At 45.0% G+C, this 18,421-nt stretch overlaps 1 protein-coding gene across 1 annotated transcript in view; it reads right to left on the bottom strand.

The window, feature by feature from the left end:
- Nucleotides 1-18,164, bottom strand: part of SYN3 (synapsin III) — a 202,229-nt gene extending 184,065 nt beyond the window's left edge. The window contains exon 1 of the mRNA XM_009944026.2: nucleotides 18,054-18,164. The gene's annotated coding sequence lies outside the window, so the exon portion shown is untranslated. The remainder of the gene's footprint in view (nucleotides 1-18,053) is intronic.
- Nucleotides 18,165-18,421: the final 257 nt, after the last annotated feature.

Here is an 18,421-nt window from a genome sequence, read left to right on the forward strand (position 1 = left end):
CCAAATGCAAACAGGATGACACTGCTGCAGCAGAGAGAAACGCCTGGCTCCACTCTGGGACAAGTGATGGCAAACCTGCCAGGAACTTTGATGTTGGGTCTCTTAAAGCAATGGCACAGACTGTCCTCCTCTCAGTACATACATTTTTCTAATGAGCTGGGTAATGTAATTAAAATAGACTTCCTTTTTTTTTTTAAAAAATGTAGTTATTAGTGGCTTCGCTGAGTGCGTTTTTTGATTGTCATTAGTGCCGTCACAGAGATCTTCTTTGCGATGGCAGCAGTGTAAACTGCCAGCAGATTCCATTGCTTACTGGAAAACCTCATGGTCTGCTTCTACATCACGCAGGCTCACTGTTATTTAATTTTCAACAGTATGAGTTTTCATACAGGCACAGGCTGAGTAGGTTAGGACCTCATTTTCCTACTGCTTGAAACTCCCTGTGGACATCCTGAGGGCTCAGCACGTCAGGCCATATCTGGCTCTGTGCAGCTCTCATGCAGCCCGGCATCCACCTGATATATATACAGATCCTACCCTAGCAGGGAAGCAGGACTGTAACTTCAACAAAACCAGAAGCCAACACATCCCTCAGAAGCAAGACAGATCTGCCAAGTGGTATTTTGTCACTCCACAGCCTCAGAGCTGCTGGCTGTACACCATCAAGTTGTACTTGCCCCTGTGCACGCCAGTGTCTTATTATGGCTCACATGGAGAACTGTCACCTACTTAATGATGTGCCAGGCACAAACATGCCCATAGTAAGGCCTGTAGCCCCCTGCACAGCTGAAATACAGCCCATGGGCTGCTTCCAGGCAAGGCAGCAGCTCCTGTTGAGTTCCTCAAGCTGCAATACAGCAGCTACCTCCCACCATGCAGGAGTAAGCTGCTTCTGTGTGAAACAGCTGCTCCTGAAAGCTAGCTGGGAAAACGGTGGGCATCTGGGCTGTGGAGCTGCAGGTCAGGGATCTCAGCTATACTTCAGGATGAAATATTAATAAACAGGCATAGGAGAGCGAGTGAGTCCCGAGGAAAGAGAGCAGGCAGGAGAGAGGGGAAGAGGAGGAGGAGAAGGCACAAGCAAAAGGGGAGGAAGTAAGTGGGAATCGGCTTAACCAAAAGACAATGTGGGAACACGTGGAAATCCCAACAATGAGAGCACAGTCAGGGAATCAAAACGAAACGATGTGAGCAACTAAAAGAAGGAAGAGCAAGGTCAATTAGAGCTGACCTTGCAAACAACAGCAAAGAGGCCGGCACTGTCATCCCCTTACTAACAAGCAGTTAAAATTCCTGGCTGATATTTTTGGAAGGGCAAGGGAAGGTAAGCAATCTGCTCCCTCAGCTCGTTGACAGCAGCCAGGCACCTACCTGCTTTTACTCAAGGATATACTCCACAGAGATACAAGTTATCTCAGAAAACCTGTCGACATGTGTTAGAAAACAAGAACAAAACGTCACTTAAACCTCTTCCCAGGTTACTTTATAACATGCGGTAGCATCCAGAAGGAACCAAACTTAATGGGCTGATATCTGTTAACAGTGGTTAGATTTCCCCCATACTTGTTGTCTATGCTGTCAGGTAACGAACTGACATGACCATGCCAGCCTCTGTCCAACTCCTGCTCTCGACAGCCTCAACAGAGCAACGCTAGAGGTGGCAAGATGGAAAACCAACGCCGAGAGATTATCCTCTCACCTCTTCATAAGGGCACACTTACTTCTGCCCCGTGGTAGATGGAAAAATGAGGGGATGCTCCTCACCTGGCAACGGCCGCTTACCGATACCCCTCACACCCATTTTGTGGATAGCCTTCTTCGCATTTTAAGATATTCCCACGGGTCCCTTTCTGCCTTCTGGCATATTGACACAACGTGGGAGCAGACTTCTGTGGAGGGACAGCCATATTAGGGAGCTCCACATCAAGTTGGATGGCTTTCCACATATGTTTTCAGAAAGAGGAAAGCAAGAAATTATTTATTATTGTCAAGCTTTCAGTGTTTCACTCTGAACAGCTTCAACATTCCCAAGCTTAGTACAGTTTGGCATAGCTTGGCACTTCTTGGGAAGAATTAAAAGCAGAATAAAACAATTATTTCATAAAGTAATTGGAACTTTTGTTGGGTTTTTACCTCGCTTGCCGCAGTTTTGGACTCAAGAGGTTCATGAGTTCAAACATTTCTTGGCATTTTTCAGCTGAAATTCCATAAATCAGGAAATTAAAACAATAGAGGTTAGAAAAAGAAAAGGAAAAGGATACCCCACCAAACTTCACACATTTAGTAAACTTGAAGCATATACACAAACTGTAAGGGTTAGAAAGACTATGCTGTCTCAAAGAGCAGAGGAAAGCAGAGAGTTTCCATACCCGTGTTCAGTTTGCAGAGACCTTTCCCAAGCATCAGCAATACAATACAGCTCTAACGTCGACACTGGCGGAAATTTTCCAAAGCACGTAAGGCTACAGCACAACTTCCACCTAAAATCAGAGGGGTTTGTGCATGCTGGTGCCAGAAACGCTTCTGGAAATTGGATATCTGCTATGACTGACGCCGGCAGAGCTGTGATCTCTTCGAAGCGGTTGCAAGAAGCCAGGACCCTGCAGCTGGAGGAGGTGGCAGGGCAGGGGAGTGCAGACAGCACGCCATCAGGACAATGATGCTACCCAGAGCCTGAGCTCCCTGTTGTGTGTGATTCAATTTCTCACCAGACTTTCACTTTCTTCCCAAATTCTTTATTACCTTCCACAACAGAAGTGATTTTCTTCAGAAATGTGCTCTTCAAGGATTTTTGCAAGAAGCGTCTCGTGCATCTGATTTCTTGGTTTAGAGAGATTCTCAAAGATGCCAGGAGGTCTGTTTGTCAGAAATGGATCACTTTACAGTGGTCAGCATGCTTCCTTACATATCAGTGCAACAACTGTCTTGTCTTGTTGCTACGTTCTTGTAGACCTTAAAAAAAAATCATCTCTACTTTCTTGGGTGGTTATTTAACTGGATATGTTTAGGCTTCACAAATCTGATTTATTTTTTCAGTTTGCAAAGCTGTCAGTGCTTTCTAGAGCAGTTTCACCATAGGGGGTTTGCCTTATCTGGTCCTGAAGATAATGTGTGTGGGCATACAAAACTGAGTGCAAATGGGACCATTTCCCAAGAGCTACAGGCAGCATAGCAAAGGAGTTAATCTGTTTCCTCTTTTGCCTGCTCTTTCATAAAGGCAGGCAAGAAGAAGCAGGAGAAAAAAAAAATAATACTAAAATGACAAAATGTCATTGCAAGATCATCAAGCTTTCAAGAAGATTGCAAAGGAAGATGAGTAAACCCATGAACAACAATGAAAAATTTTCTAGTGAAAAATAAATCCGAATATTATGATAACACTCTGTAGCTTTAACACCCCCAGGAACAAATGGTGATACGCTACTTCTTGGAAACAATACATTATTTTCTCATTTTATCCTCACTGTGGAAATCCTGTTGGCACCTAACAGCCACAGTGTTGTCTCAGTGGTAATATCCCCTTGTCGATGAGCTTAGGGAGGCCTTTTGTGGCCTGTCCCTGTTCAATCTCAACACTTGCTTATCAGCAAAGCCAGACCCAGCTCAACTGGAGCAGGCAGTATGGGGCAAAGAATTCCTGTGCTAATCGTTGAATACTATAGAGCCACCCACCCCCATATGAAAGTCAGTTGAGGTGGCATACTGTCTCCATTTCTTATTTCCCTAGAGTATTGTGGTCATTCCCACCTCGAGCAATAACGACACTAATGCTTCCATTAAGGCTAATACTTACACACATGCCAAAGTGGCTCCTCACGATTATGTTAAAGTAGGAGACAGCAGTACAAACCCGAGAATTCATAGAGACAAATGCTTTGCATATTAAGTAGATGAAATTGTAAGAAGGAAACAAGCAGGGCTCTGAAGCCCCCGTCTTTTTCCTTCCCAGTCTTGGATCTGGTGCAGTTCATGTTCTGTATTTGTGAGACATGCTCTGAGTTTCCTGCAGTAACTGTACAAGTCCTGATTTCGTGGTGATAAGAGTGAAAGCGTCACCAGACATGCCATTAATAGAGCAGGGATTTCCTTCAGCTGAGGGACGCGTTGCTTTGAAGAGTGCTGATCTGGGTAAAATCAAGAAGCTGGATGTATTTATTATGCAGGGCCTGCCAATATGCGTTAGGGCTCATCCAGATAAAAGATGCCGAAGGGACTGACAACTCACAGGTTCTCAGAGGAAACAGCAGCAGCCTGCCCAGTGCTAATGGGGCTCCTGTCTTGATTATGATCACATACTCTTCCTCATTCTCATGCCATTTTCTTCCTATTGTATTACAATTCTGCAGCTATAGACTGGTGATTCAAAATGCAGGAAAACTAGAATTAACTAGATATGTTGGGGGGGAAAAAAAGTGCTACGGGTCATGAAAGGGAAGAAACAATTCACTATGAGGTCATAATATACACCAAATACACAATTATTAATTAACTGATGATGAAAAGACGGATTTTCTATTTAGAGCACAAATTATATTGCTTAGTATGTGCTTATAAGACAAAAACAGATTGCATATTTCCAAATAACATACCTTCAAACACAACTCTGCAATACTTGCATCAGCACTTCTAACTCATTTTAAAATGTCACAAAAATTCAATTTCTTTCCCAAATGTTCAATGTTTCTGGAGGTTAAATAGGTTTCCTGTAAACAAATAAGTTTTCTAAACCATCTGCAGTGCTTGTATATTTAATCTAAGTTTTACTGCCATTCGCGTCCACCCCTTTTCTCCCCCCTGCACCATTCCATATCCCAGTTTCCCAGGCTTTTTCCCACATGGTGAAGAACCCTTTATAATATTTAAGATTTACTTAACCTGGTGGTGTGAACAGCAGATACCTAGAGAAATAAAGCCTGTAATTTGCCTTTGTGCAGCAAAGTGCTCATTTGCTTTCTAACCATACACGCCCATCTCATGCAGCAGCACTTAATACAAAGAGAACAATAAGCTGAGAATTTGAGCACACTTACTGATTTATTTTGAGGATGGAAGAGAAAGACAATGTTTTACTGCACTCTGGGGAAGATTTCTGACACAACTTTAAGGTAGCTTGATGTCAAATTCTTTCCTGTGATGTAGAAGCGGTAGGAGATTGACTGGCTAGACTATCACCTCCAAAGAGGCAGAGAAAATGGGGACTGGTATGGACCTTCATCTGGAGCACTGGAGTGGTCCAGCTGGCTATGTCTGTCTCAGGCTCTGTGATAACCAACCCAAACTGCGTTGAGTATTTGTAGGAGACGTTTTTCTTTGCTTTTTTGCATCATTACTATTGATCACATGGAGACACGTGAAAAGCTGTGTCGGTTTGTGTCATAAACCCCTTTTGCTCGCACCATGTACCCACACATTTCTCACTCCAGCAAGGGTGACAATCCCCTCTCCCAGAGCTGGACTGAGCACCCCAGTCTTTGCACCTTCACCAGTACCTGCTTCCCAGCTGCAACCTCACAAACGTCCACGAGATCCTGCTCTAGCATGGTTGAAGGCTGGAGCTGCAAGCCAAATATATTCGTGGTGCCAGTAGGAGCTTATGAAGGACAGTCAGGGGGTAGATGCTTCGTCTCCTTAATAAAGCATCTGGCCAGGTTTCAAACGCCTTTTAAGAATTTATGTCGGCTCTAGAGGGATACTGTGTTGACCAAGAGCTGTATCACCAGAGGTGCACTGCTATAATTAGAAAATATGTTTTAAAAGCCTAATAATAAATTATTTCACTAGCTTATTTCACTAACTGCCCTTTATCAAGTTGTCCTCTGCTGGTTCCTGTCTGCTTGCCTATCAAGTTTTTGCATTTATGCTGGACAACGTAGGAGCCTTCCATAACTGGCTCCAAACATTGGAAATAATGTTTAGGCAAAAAGCACCAAAAAATAGAATACATGAGCATGGGAACCGGAATAGATTCTATACCCAGACAAAGTCCTGAGAGAGTAGGCTAGTGGGCTCAGCCCAGACATGGAAATGAAGCACAATGTGATTTTAACAGTCCTCTGCCATCATCTTGCGGAAAGGTCACTCAGTGTCAGTGCCTTTGTTTCTTCATTTAAGAGGACAAGCTTTATTTTCTAGAGTGCAGAGACATTGTAGGGGTCAGCTCACATGCCTACATGCTGCACTGCTGAACCAAGCATGAACAGCTTCAAGAGCTCCGATTCTCCTGCTGATCAATGCCTAGATTACAGAGCTTTTAAGGGTTACAAAACTGGCCAGCCTTACTGAAGAATCCAACCACCAAGCCTTCTAAGGGCTAGCAAATATGTAGCCACCATGAGGGAGGGGAAGCTTTGTTGGAGGAAAAAATGTGATACTTACTTAGAACCATTTTGTAACTGGAAATATAAAGTATTGATCCACACAGCTATTTTAGTTTCTCCTTCTCCCATACTCACAGAACTTCTTTCCCAATCCTGGAAAGGGGAGAGGGAAGGGGAAGAGGGGAAAGAAAAGCATGCAGCAGCCCTGAAGCGGGACAGCCCGAGCAGGGCGCAGGGGGTGGAACTCGAGCCATGTGCATTGGTGTGAGCTCTTGCTGGGTACACACACAAATACAGCATGACTAACTGGTTACAGAGAGCATGAGCATTGCAGCAGGCAGAACAGAAACGGGGACATCCTACAAATCTCAGACCGAAGTTATCCGAGAGCCAAACCGGGGCCTCCCTTTCTGCATCTGTGTCCTGACTAGCAGGACGGGTAAGCAGTTGCTATTTATGTATGATTATACCATGACATAGCTAACGATAGAAGCAGCATTGCTAAGTGTTTCTGTTCCTCTGTGGAACAATATGTATTTGCTCAGAGCTAAGCAGTGCAGCCCCATGTGACCAAAGCTTACTGATGAAAGGCACTTTTACAATGGATGTGTATTTACAGAAAAAAAGACGTGTCCAAGAGTAGACTGTAAGATCATCTGAAAAGTCCAAAACAAACTCAGCAGAGCTCTGAGTAACAGCTAGGGAGCTGCCTTGCTCCGCGGGTCTATTTTCAGCTCTTGCCCAGACTGAGCACCTGAGCCCTCAGATTCATAAATGCCAGCAGGTTTAAAGCTTTGCGCATTGAAACTGGCCACCTTGTCACAACTGCATCACTTTGTCATCCCTATGCAGTCACAGAACTGGCTGAAAAAAAAAACCCAAACCCAAACAAACCCCAGGGCACAACTTCTTATCTTCAAGATTTCAGAGGCTGGCATGGATGGCAAGGTGTTAACTACAGCAGGCTGAGGGAGTATGTTTATTCCCTGCAGCCCTGCACAGAGCTAAGCACTCGTGGAGCCTGGCCTCCCCCTGCTAAGGTGACGAGCCAAATTCTGCCTGCACTTACACTTGCATATTCAGTGTTTTCCACAAGCTTGAGCTGAAGTGCAGAGCTGATACTCTTGCGCGTTGCAGTACAGCAGTCAGTGCATTAAAACACAAAACGTTATTCTCTATTTCAAGACTGCACACAGAAGGAAACAAATCTTATGTTTCTTGTGAATAAAAAGAGCAGTTCCTTCCTCTGTGTTTTTTTCTTATGGACTTTCTATTTTGAGCAAGTCACTTAACTACTTCATGCCTTAGTATGCCTGATTGCATAACGATACTTCTGTTAAATAAGGCATGGAAAGGCTAAATTGGGTCAAGTTTGAGAGAGACTGAGATGCACAGCGATATAAATACAGATTGCAGAGGTGTTCTATAATATACAAAATAAGTATAACAGCTGTTTAAAATTCAGTCTACCTGAAAACTGTATTACTTTTTAGCATGGAAGATATACAGAGTTCTCAGCTCAAGTGAAAGCTGCTCAGGTCACTGGAGTCCACTTTCAGAGCTGATCACTGCAAGAACTGTTGTGGATACCCAGATAATGATAGCTGTCTAATAAAGTGTATGGATGATCTTTTATAAATAAGCCAGGTTAGACAAAAACCTCTTCCCCCTTTCCTGTCTACTCTGATGAAAACACAATATCCAAACATGACCCAGTGATGGGGTTATGAAAATGTGGTATCATCACTGAACTCCGTCAAGGTAGTGTTGGTGATAGGCCCTGCACATCCACATGTATTTTCCTAAGCGCTGCAGAAAGAACCCTGATTAAATCACTTCATACGGGAATCCACATGTAAAACCTAGGCAAGAGAGGGTCATGTTGTGAGCACTAACAATAATGTACACTGCCTGATAACAAATATATAGAAATCCTTCACTATTATGAGCTTCATCACTTGCTCTATTCTTGCTTCAGCTCTCCATCATTAGTATCTCATTTCTGAAAGAGGATAATTGCTTTAGATCTCTTCAAATACTACTAAAGCACTGCAGAGCACTTGTAAAAAAAATCAAATAGATTTGAAGACTAGGATCATCGAGCTTGGCCTCCCACGTAGGGGAGGCTGTGCTGCCGTTCAGCCGAGACCTGGACAGGCTGGAGAGTTGGGCACAGAGGAAGCTGATGAAGCACAACAAGGGCAAGTGCCTGGTCCTGCACCTGGGGAGGAACAACCCCATGCACCAGTACTGGCTTGGGGCGGACCTGCTGGAGAGCAGCTCTGTGGAGAGAGACCTGGGTGTCCTGGTGGATGAGAAGCCAGCAGTGTGCCCTGGGTGCCAAGAAAGCCAATGGAATCCTGGGGTGCATTAAGCAGAGTGTGGCCAGCAGGTCGAGGGAGGTTCTCCTTCCCCTCTACACTGCCCTAGTTGGCCCCATCTGGAGTACTCTGTCCGGTTCTGGGCTCCCCAGTTCACGAAAGATGAGGAGCTACTGGAGAGAGTCCAGCAGAGGGCTACAAGGATGGTAAGGGGACTGGAGCATCTCTCCTGCGAGGAGAGGCTGAGGGAGCTGGGCTTGTTTAGCCTGGAGAAGGATGAGAGGGGACCTTATAAAAGCCTATAAATATCTTAAGGGTGGGTGTCAGGAGGATGGAGCCAAACTCTTTTCAGTGGTGCCCAGCGACAGGACAAGGGGCAACGGGCACAAACTGAAGCATAGGAAGTTCCGTCTGAACATGAGGAAGAACTTCTTCCCTCTGAGGGTGATGGAGCCCTGGAACAGGCTGCCCAGGGAGGTTGTGGAGTCTCCTTCTCTGGAGATATTCAAGACCTGCCTAGACACGGTCCTGTGCAGCCTGCTGTAGGTGACCCTGCTTTGGCAGGGTGGTTGGACTAGATGACCCACAGAGGTCCCTTCCAACCCCGACCATTCTGTGATTCTGTAGTGCAGCTCGTGTAGTTTCTCCCAACAACTCATGCTGAGAGTTTATAATTTCTGACTGAAAAAGCAGCTCCAAGGCTAGTTTATAAATACTCACTGGTGTGGTCCAAACCAGCCCCGTATCTAAGCCACTTCCACTGCAGCAAGAGCAAAGCAGCGGCTCCCTGAAAGCTCCAGTGAAGAGAGCAGCATTTCATCCAGCTCTGATGAACTTCATCAGGGACTGCATGACAATATAGATACCCCAATGCAAAGACACTTGCTTAAGCACCCCAGAAGAGCTCAGATGTTCACGCTGTAAAGCAGCAGCTGCCTCCTGGGCAGCCAGATCTTGAGCAGCAGCTGCTGCCAGTGCCTCATCTGCAGGGCTTGTCAGTGTCTGGCAGAAATCCCTACCTGAGCTGATTTTTCAGTTTGCACTACCCTGAAGGTTGAAAAAGAAACATTGCCAAGCCATGCAGGAGATGGCAGCTGGTTTGTCAGCCTTGGCCCTGCCCTCACTCTGCCTGTTTGTCACTGAGCCTCATGGCAGAGCCCATCCCCTGGGGCTGCTGCCAGCCACAGCCCACCAAGCTTACTTTGCTAGCAAGCAGCAGCGAGGCTGCAGCCTTCGGTCAAACTGTTGATCTTTGCTGACGTCTCTATGCAGTCACAGAACCTGCCTGATGCTCCTTAATGCTAATGAAGTGGCAGCAGGAACCTTCTGGATAGATAAATTGTGGTGGAAAACCTAGTTAGTAACTGAGTATTCCCACATACTAAGTATAACCACTGCTCTGTGTTAGCAAAAGAAAGGAGACTCTGGCTGTATTTTGGGTTTAAGAAGTGCTCTTCAGAGGCTCAAAGAGATCTATTGCTGATGATTATTCCACTTCCCCCACCAGCTGCTAGCCCTGACCATACCATGAAACAGACATGTGCTATGGTCTCCAAAAAATCATTTTTTCTTACCTGTCCATAGCAGTCCATGCTCTACCACTAAATGTGAAAACATACACTTAGGAGATTAAACTGAAGAGTCTATTTGTTCTTCACCACCTATTGTGCTGTGGGAAAATATACTGGCCTTACAGCATGGTGTGAAGGTAACCAGTTATTGCTTCTACTAGTCTAAGGTGTGGGAACTTCTGAAGAAAGTTGTAGTTGTGGATGCCTCACTAAGAATTAAACCCCATGGGTGTCCTCTCTGTTTTCAAGCCAGAGGACAACTACATCAGAACTACCTCATGGTCCTCAGCAGTTTACAACCATCTAATGACCAGATGGAGAGAAAGGCAGACTGACAGAGGAGAGCTGAGGGCGTAGGTGCTTCCAAACAGAAGCACTAAGGTCTTTTCAGAGGTGGTGATATGGGAGGAATTACAGTGCAGAGAGACACGGGGAGCTGGGCTAAGAATGGTCCAACTGAGAATTTTTGTATTTGTAAGAGTAGGCTGAAAACCAGAGAGCTCATTTCAAAGAAATTTCGCCATTTCAAAATATTTTTTTTGCTCCCAATCACCACAACAAATATTCCAAAATTTCTTGTAATATGTAGATGTCGTATGAAATGTCCCATTCATTTGTAGGCTTTCTTTTCCAAAAAAATTTTCAAAGCTGCATTTCCAGAGCCTGTCCCACCGCTGATGAGCTGTGGTCTTTCAGGGGAGAGATGCTGCACTGAAATGCTGCTGGCTGACTACTTCTAACTGTGGGGTTGAAGGAGCATTCTGAGGTTTGGATAGCACAAGTTAACAGCATGTTACTGTTGTTACTTATTCCAGGCAACCAAAGCTGGCCACAAAACTTTTCTGTCCCAAAGATGAAATGCCACAGCAATGCAGAAGCTCACGTCTTGTGTCTTCCTCTGATTACTGCATTACTTTTACTGGAACATTTACCAAATTCCAACACTGTGTGCAAGTTAGCAGAACAGAGTGCACGGAAAAACTCGCAATGCTACTTATTTAACTGGCAACTATCTCAGAAAGTAGAGAGTCAATTACTTTCCTTCTATCTCAAGCAAAATTCTCATCAACTTCAATGGGATACTAGCTGAAATACAAGTTTGGGGTTTGGATCTGATCCCCCTCTTTTTCTGACCGCAGTGGAAGGCACACGATCTTGTGTGGCTGGCACGACTTTTGAAGGAGATGCCAGCTAGTGACTTCAGACCATCTACGACTGCCATGGGTAACTGATGGCACCGTCCTGCTCTTTTTGTGCGTCGCTCCTAGGGAGGGGACGATAGTTATGCAGTCTGACAGCAGGGCTCAGCAAAAGAGGTGGCACTTACTTTCAAGGCAGAGGCATGGCATGTAAAGCCAGAGGCCCATGACCTGTGACCAAGAGTCAGAGACATCAAAGGATCTTCCTGGGCAAAGCCTGCCTGCACTTTAATAGGGATTGTCAGCTCAAGCTCTTGACAGGCGCCATCCCCTCCTATGCCTTGTGTTTCTTAGGAGCTGGCGCGTTGAATGGCCTCAGGAAGCTCTCACACACAAAACTGCCCTTGTGGGGAACAGCGGGGGAAGCCCTGACTGAAAGGGTCTGTTGAATTATTAAGGTTTCCCAGAGTAAACCAAGGTAACCTTCATGTTAGTTCCCGACAGCCTCTTTCAGTTTTATTATAAAACAGCACCCCCCACCCCTCGCCTACTCCTCTCTCGCCTATTAAAAGACATCTCAGAAGGCAGCTGAAGTAAGAAAGCCTGCCCGCAAGATTAACTAAATACACACAGGGCTATTTTAGATAGATGCATCAAGCTAAATATGGCAGCCTTCAGCTGTGGAGGGAGCGCACTTTTTCATCCAGCCCCTCTCACCAAAGTGCATTAATGCTTTAGCAACCAGATAGGAAAGAGGCACTGAGTCTCATTTTTAAGCAGCAAAACCAAAAAATTCGAGGTTAAAAAAAGACTAAATGCTTCCTAAATTGTCACATTATTTGGTTTTGTCCAACTCACTTCAGAGAACAGCCGGGTGCCAAGCGTGTTTCCCTATCCACGTTGTGCCCGCAGTCCCTGGCAGCTGCCTGTGATGGGCACAGTGCGTCAGAGGTGCATGCAGTGACCCGGGGACAGAAACACCCAGTCCATCACCTTGGGAACCACGTGATCATTCTTTATCTCAAATTTCCATTTTTTTTTTCTCCACTGCACTATAGCAGTGGCTGTAAACAACTGTGCTGTGCTAAGTTGAATGAGAAAACTCCTGATTTTCTTGACTTCTTTCTCTGAGGAGGATCTATATTTTTTAGCATCTTCCTCTGGAGTTTATCAGCTTGTTCTGCAAAATCAAGAAAAAGTGTTTCTGCAGCTAGGAAGGTCTTTGACATGTTCCTGGGCTGCAACGTACTGCAGGGCTGTTCAGCCTTACTCTAAGCCCAGTAAATTACAGATTAAAATGGGAGAGGAAGATGACAGCGTAAAGGATATGTTCATTGTATTATACAAAAGACAACAACCACATAAGGCCAAGATATCCTACAATAAAAATAACACATTTTATCTAAAAAAAGGAGCGTTACTATATTTTAAACAACAAATTTTACAGGTCTGCATAATCTTGGAGCTGAAAGTTCTGCTGCTATTGGTTTTGCTTTTCTAATCGTCCTATATGCTTGTGTTTGCTTATGAAGGTAATTTAGTGCTGATAGAAGTCTACTAGTCCTTCTAGATTAATAATATTTGACATTGGCTAAATAAGAGCTATGGTGTAAGCATTTCTGTTTGTTTTTTCCCACCAGGCTTGGAAGTCCTGAGTCCCAGTGGAGTGGAACTTTCTCCATTCACTTGGATGGGAATGATGCATCAGTTAACCTCTTATTCCACGACAGATAATGTGAATGGTTTTAGCTATCAGTTCTACCAAGAAGTGGCTTATTAGTATCCTTTCTGAAACAACCTTGTGGTTTTAAAGGGCTAGAAGCAGTAAGTTAAAAAAATATTTCCTTCAGTGTTTGTGTCATTGGCAACTAAATGTAAAATTAAATTGTAAATTAAAATGTAGGACTCTAGGTAACACACTTTTTACACTCAAGGGAGCTGAACCATTTCAAACCATGAAGACCTGGCTGAAGACACTGGTTGCTATGTTTAAAAGGAGTTGGTATGTGTGTGTGTGCTCCTATGTACGAGAAGAATTAAGGAAGCCAACACTTTTCTATGCTTCCCAGTTGAAGTATACAGGAAAGAAGTGCTGGCTCCGTTTCATGCTGAGAGCAGGAAATAGGTCAGCCAAAGCCCAAAATGTCTGGCAAAAATGAAATTTCCTTCTTCAAAAAAAAAATGGCACACCTCTCCCCCACTTTGTACAACGCTTCACCTGTCTCTCCAGTCCTGCCATTCACCTCCCTTTAACACGAAATCTGACTTCCTTTTCCAACCTGTAGGAAGATCATGCTGCTGATGTTCTTCAGGCTAGAGTATCATACAACACACCAGCTGTCTTGTTCATATCCCAGTCTGATAGTTTACAGCAAAATTTTATGTGCCTTTAAAAATGACTGCAGTTATTCTCTCAGAAGTGATTTGAAGGCAATACTCCCAGTTTGAGGAAAGCTAGAAGATGGGTCTTTCCCACCCCATCCAATCTACTTTGTTTGCCCCTCATGACAGCCCACCACAGGCCACCCTGGGAAGCAGACAAGCTTTGCTTCCCCTTTGTGCCACTCTGCTGGCAATGCAGAATGCAGCCCTTTGCAACTGGGCGCTGTCAAAGGCCGAGTTGCAAAGGACAAAGGATCATTTCCACCCCGAAGGCCACATCACAGACTTTATTCTCCTTTTCCAAGGCCATCTCATTATTTTTTCCCCTTTACGAGCAGGGTCTAAGTTACAAGCACATGTCCTGGGCCACCTTTCCTGCAGCCAGCGTAGTCTGCTAATGGCAGCAAAGTCATACTGCACCCTTGCTTTAGCATTTGATTTGCCCAGACACAGTAGGATTACTTCTCACTAAACAGACATTAGGTGAGTGTCTGGAACCTGACAGCCATTAATACAGACATCGTTAGTTCTGCATAATCACTTAGTTTTCCTTGATAACCATGTTATAAATATACGAGTCTACAGTACTGAACCAGTAACAACTGCTAATAGGATCTCCGCTGTTCATCAGCATTCAAGAAAAATTCCCTGACATTTTCTAATCTCTATACCCAGTAGGAGAATACCACGACAAACCAGGAGGATGGGAAGAAGTAAAAAAATATCCAGAATAGAGACAGGACATGGCTTCCCCACGGCTTAAACAGAGAGGAAGCCATTTTATTCCACAAATAGCAAGCACATGAAGAAATTGGAAGGTTTCCCTTTGGTCTTACCAAGTCTGTTTGGAAACTTATGATCTGGGGCTTTATATACCTCTGGGGACACAAGCCAGCCAAAAACACAGAGGCCTGAGGGGAGAAGAGAAACACTGGAGTCAGTGAGGGGGAGGGATACGGGAGGCAGAGCAGTGGCGTGGTTTGAGAGAAAATGCTCTTACAACAACTCTGAAAATGCCCTGGGTGTTTTTTTTGGTGTTTCACATTAGCAGTTTCGCCTATCAGTAGATTATCAGATCAAGCCACTGCACCTTTACCAGCTATTAATTGCATCTGGGTCAGGGCAGCTCTTTATTACGCCCATCTGGGAATTCTGAGCTTATTTACTTAGCTAGTAAAGTGGCAGGAAAGGGAATTATACTCTAAAAACTTCAAAAAAATCCCCAAACCCCATCCTAGAGTGTTTACTGCAAAAGCCAACATACTGGAGAATTTCCAGACTGATTAAGAAGTGGTCCTGCACCCCTACAGACAGGGCAGCATCCTCTGAGGGGAGAATACCACAATACAATACACCAATCACTAAGCAATAAGAACCAAACTAGCTTTTTTTCCTTTTTGTTTTTGAAGAAGCATAATATGTGGGGATTTTTGTGCAAAGTGCAACATAACTGACAAATACAAGGAATTTTTGGAAGGTGCAATGAGATTTTCAAGGTGGATAAAGCCTTAATTAAATGTTAAAATTAAAGCAACAAGCCTTTTTGAGACAGTTGTAAAAGTTAAGGGCACTCTGTTTCGGTCCTCTAGGGTAGAATTTGCATTACTACAAATCCCATAAAAGCAATTGCTGACATATCACATGGCCCCCCTACAGGAGAAAAAAAAAAGGCAACAGTGGAGAGCCAGAGAAAAATGGTGCCCTTTCTGGAGGGGGAAGGATGATGCGGAGGACACTGTGGCTAGTTTGTTGTAATTAGTGTTAACATCAATAAGGAGCACAAGTTTTGCATCCCATCACGCCCCTCGTTAGTGGAGTACATAACCTCCTAACCTCCACACAGAAAAATGATATCATCGCATGAATTAATCATCTGGGCAATTAACGGCAAAAGCGACGTCAGGTTTCCAGCACAGTCTCTGGCACCAGTGAATTGGCAGTGACGTCAGCTTCCCTGGGAGCAGGCTGGCGTTTTGCCCATTCCTGAGCCTCACGGCTGACTCTGAGGGCAGAAGCAAACAATGTAGTCACCCAACCGGCGATGAACGCTGCAAGCGAATGGCAGGTCACCGCCGCTGCAGCATCAGAGGGGTGCTTCTCCTGCCACCCCCCCCACCCCCCTCGGAAGACGCATATCCCGAAACAGGCAAGTGCGAATGGATTCCTCTGATGCGCAGAGATGGACTCCCCAGGTGCGCCAAGGATCTGCCCCCTTTTTAGTAAGGAGAGCCTCTTGCTCTGCACGCAGAAGCTACGCACCCTTTTGGAGTATGTGAAAAAGCAAGTTATTTAATTATTCCTCTGTTGCTGGGGCGGAGGTAAGGGGAGAGAAGTTTATTTTCAGATGGCAAGGCTTGGTTTGCTTCATTTCTTAGCTCGCTGTTGCTGTGAGTGCTTTGAAAGTTGAAGTCAAAGTCAACCATGACCAAGCTTTTGCTAATTTAGAGGAGCTGAAGGACAGGAAAGAGGCATGAGAAACCAAGAGACAAAAACACCGCTAGCTTCCAGTACATGCCCTGTCTTAGACTTGCTTTTCAGTCAGCTATTCCAAGTGAGATGAGCAAAGCATGGCTCCATCCTACCAGCATCTGCTGCACGTTCCCCCTGGATTTTCTATAACCAAATACAAATATCCCCTGTAAGGTGGAGCCTTTTTGTACCTGTGCCAGGTATGTGCCCCTTCAGTCTCACCTGGGGCACGTGCAGAACATGTGAGAGAGTGGGTCAGACTCAGCCCGCCACCCCCAGCAGCACATCCCAGAGACTTCAGGAGAGCTCATGGGCAGAGGGTAGACGTGAGCAAGGAGGTACTCTCTGATGGGAATATCAGTCATGTTTGTACTTTCCCATCTTTGGGCTGCATGAGAGAACCACAGAAAAGAAAGGATTTTGGGTCAGGGAGAGTTAACCCTTGATGTAAGAGATTTGGTGTCAGGGAGGAAGAACAACTATGGGCAAACAGGTCTGGTTAATCCAAGACAAACAATTTTGTTGCTTCTTCCTGTGGGGCTTTTTTCCTTACTGCTCTTTTAGGAGGGAGCCTCTGGCTATTGCTTTTTGAGCAAGCAGAAAAAGCACACCTCTGTCACCACTCATCATAACAGTTAGTTTCCAAATGAGATGAGATATCCACAGGTGAGCAACACCTTTGTCTCAACCACACTTTCCTCTGGATCCTGGCTTAAAAAGAATGAGGTGCTGAAAACAGGAGAAGCAGCTAAGCCTGTTAATGCCTTACAGCAACCTGCAACCCCCACTCCGGTTAGTGACTGGGTTAAGGTTACCCAGCTCAGGACAGCCTTGTCTTAAAGGCTTGAAAAGATGTAAGCTGCAGAGTGCGATTATAGTGTCATCAGTGCAAACAACATTCCCTGTCTAGATGGCTTAATGCCACTTGTCACATTTGTAATGCAGCTTCCCCCACCTGCCCTGTCTGTTTAGCAGTCACTCGTTATCTGAGCAAAGACAGTAGAACAAAAAGGACAGAGGCTAATTTGCTTGATGTGCTCCTACTCTTCCGAACGACATTAATTTGTGGACTCTAACTTGATCCTCAGAGATGCTCACCCTTTTCTTTGCATCATGAAAAGGGAGACAGCAAATCTGTAGAAGCAACTCAGTAGGTTATAACTTTAGCAGCAGACAAACAGGACAGTTTGACCATCAGTTCCTCTAACCAGTCAGATAACCTGTCCTGATTCCCCCCTTGCTTTCCAGGTGTAGCTGGCTCAGCAGATAGGATTAATCCACTTTCCTACTTACATGCACTCTCCATGTTAGAGAATCCGATTACACAGATTGCTTGCAATTTATCTCCACCTGCCATGACTAAAGCTCCAGTCTGACCTCCTCTTCCCCATTTTCACATCTCACTGCAGATCCAATGCATACACAGACAGATGCACACACGCTTGCTCTTTTTTTGTTTGCAAATAGCTCACTCAGAGCCTCGGCACTTCCATTTTCAATCAAACCAGAAAGTGCTTTCCCCACACTGCCCATGAGGTAATTTCTCCCTTTTCACTCCTCTCATTACATTCATAATGCACAGGCTTCACACGGTGCTGCTCTACTCACAGAAAATGCAGGCACCTCCATACAGACATGCACAATGAACATGCAATCTTATAAACCCCTGCAGCAAGTATAAAGACAAAGGCACACGCTACACGCGCTGAGCAAGTGCCACCACACACATCCCTGTTCCCTCCAGTCCCTGCAGGAAAACACTGCCTGCAGAGTGCTCTCCTATAACCAAAACACCCTTGCAGCACAGGGTCAGTATCTGATTCTGGCAAATCCCCTTCCCAATCGCTTCCTTACCTTTCCTTAGTCTGCTAATCCAGGAGCCCTGGACCTCTCCGCTTTCCCTCCTGCACACAAACTGGCAGTCCCTCCTGCTTCACATTCACTGCACACTAGCAGGATTCACCGTCATCCCATTCTGCTGGATCCTTATCGCCCTATTGGCCAAAGCCAGACAGTAAATTCAATTAGGCTCCTCCTTATAACTATATTATCACAGGAACAGGATGAATAATTTAGTAAAACAACAAGGCTCTGGTGTCACAGACTTCACCCCCACTGGCAGGCTTTTATCAAAGAGTGGCGGGTAAAGAAACCAGAATCTGTCACTCTCCTGAAAAGGAGACCTTAGATTACTCATTTGTGTTTCCCATTTCGTCCCTCTT

The sequence above is a fragment of the Opisthocomus hoazin genome, chromosome 8 (assembly GCF_030867145.1).
Source record: "Opisthocomus hoazin isolate bOpiHoa1 chromosome 8, bOpiHoa1.hap1, whole genome shotgun sequence".
Classification (NCBI taxonomy): domain Eukaryota; kingdom Metazoa; phylum Chordata; class Aves; order Opisthocomiformes; family Opisthocomidae; genus Opisthocomus; species Opisthocomus hoazin.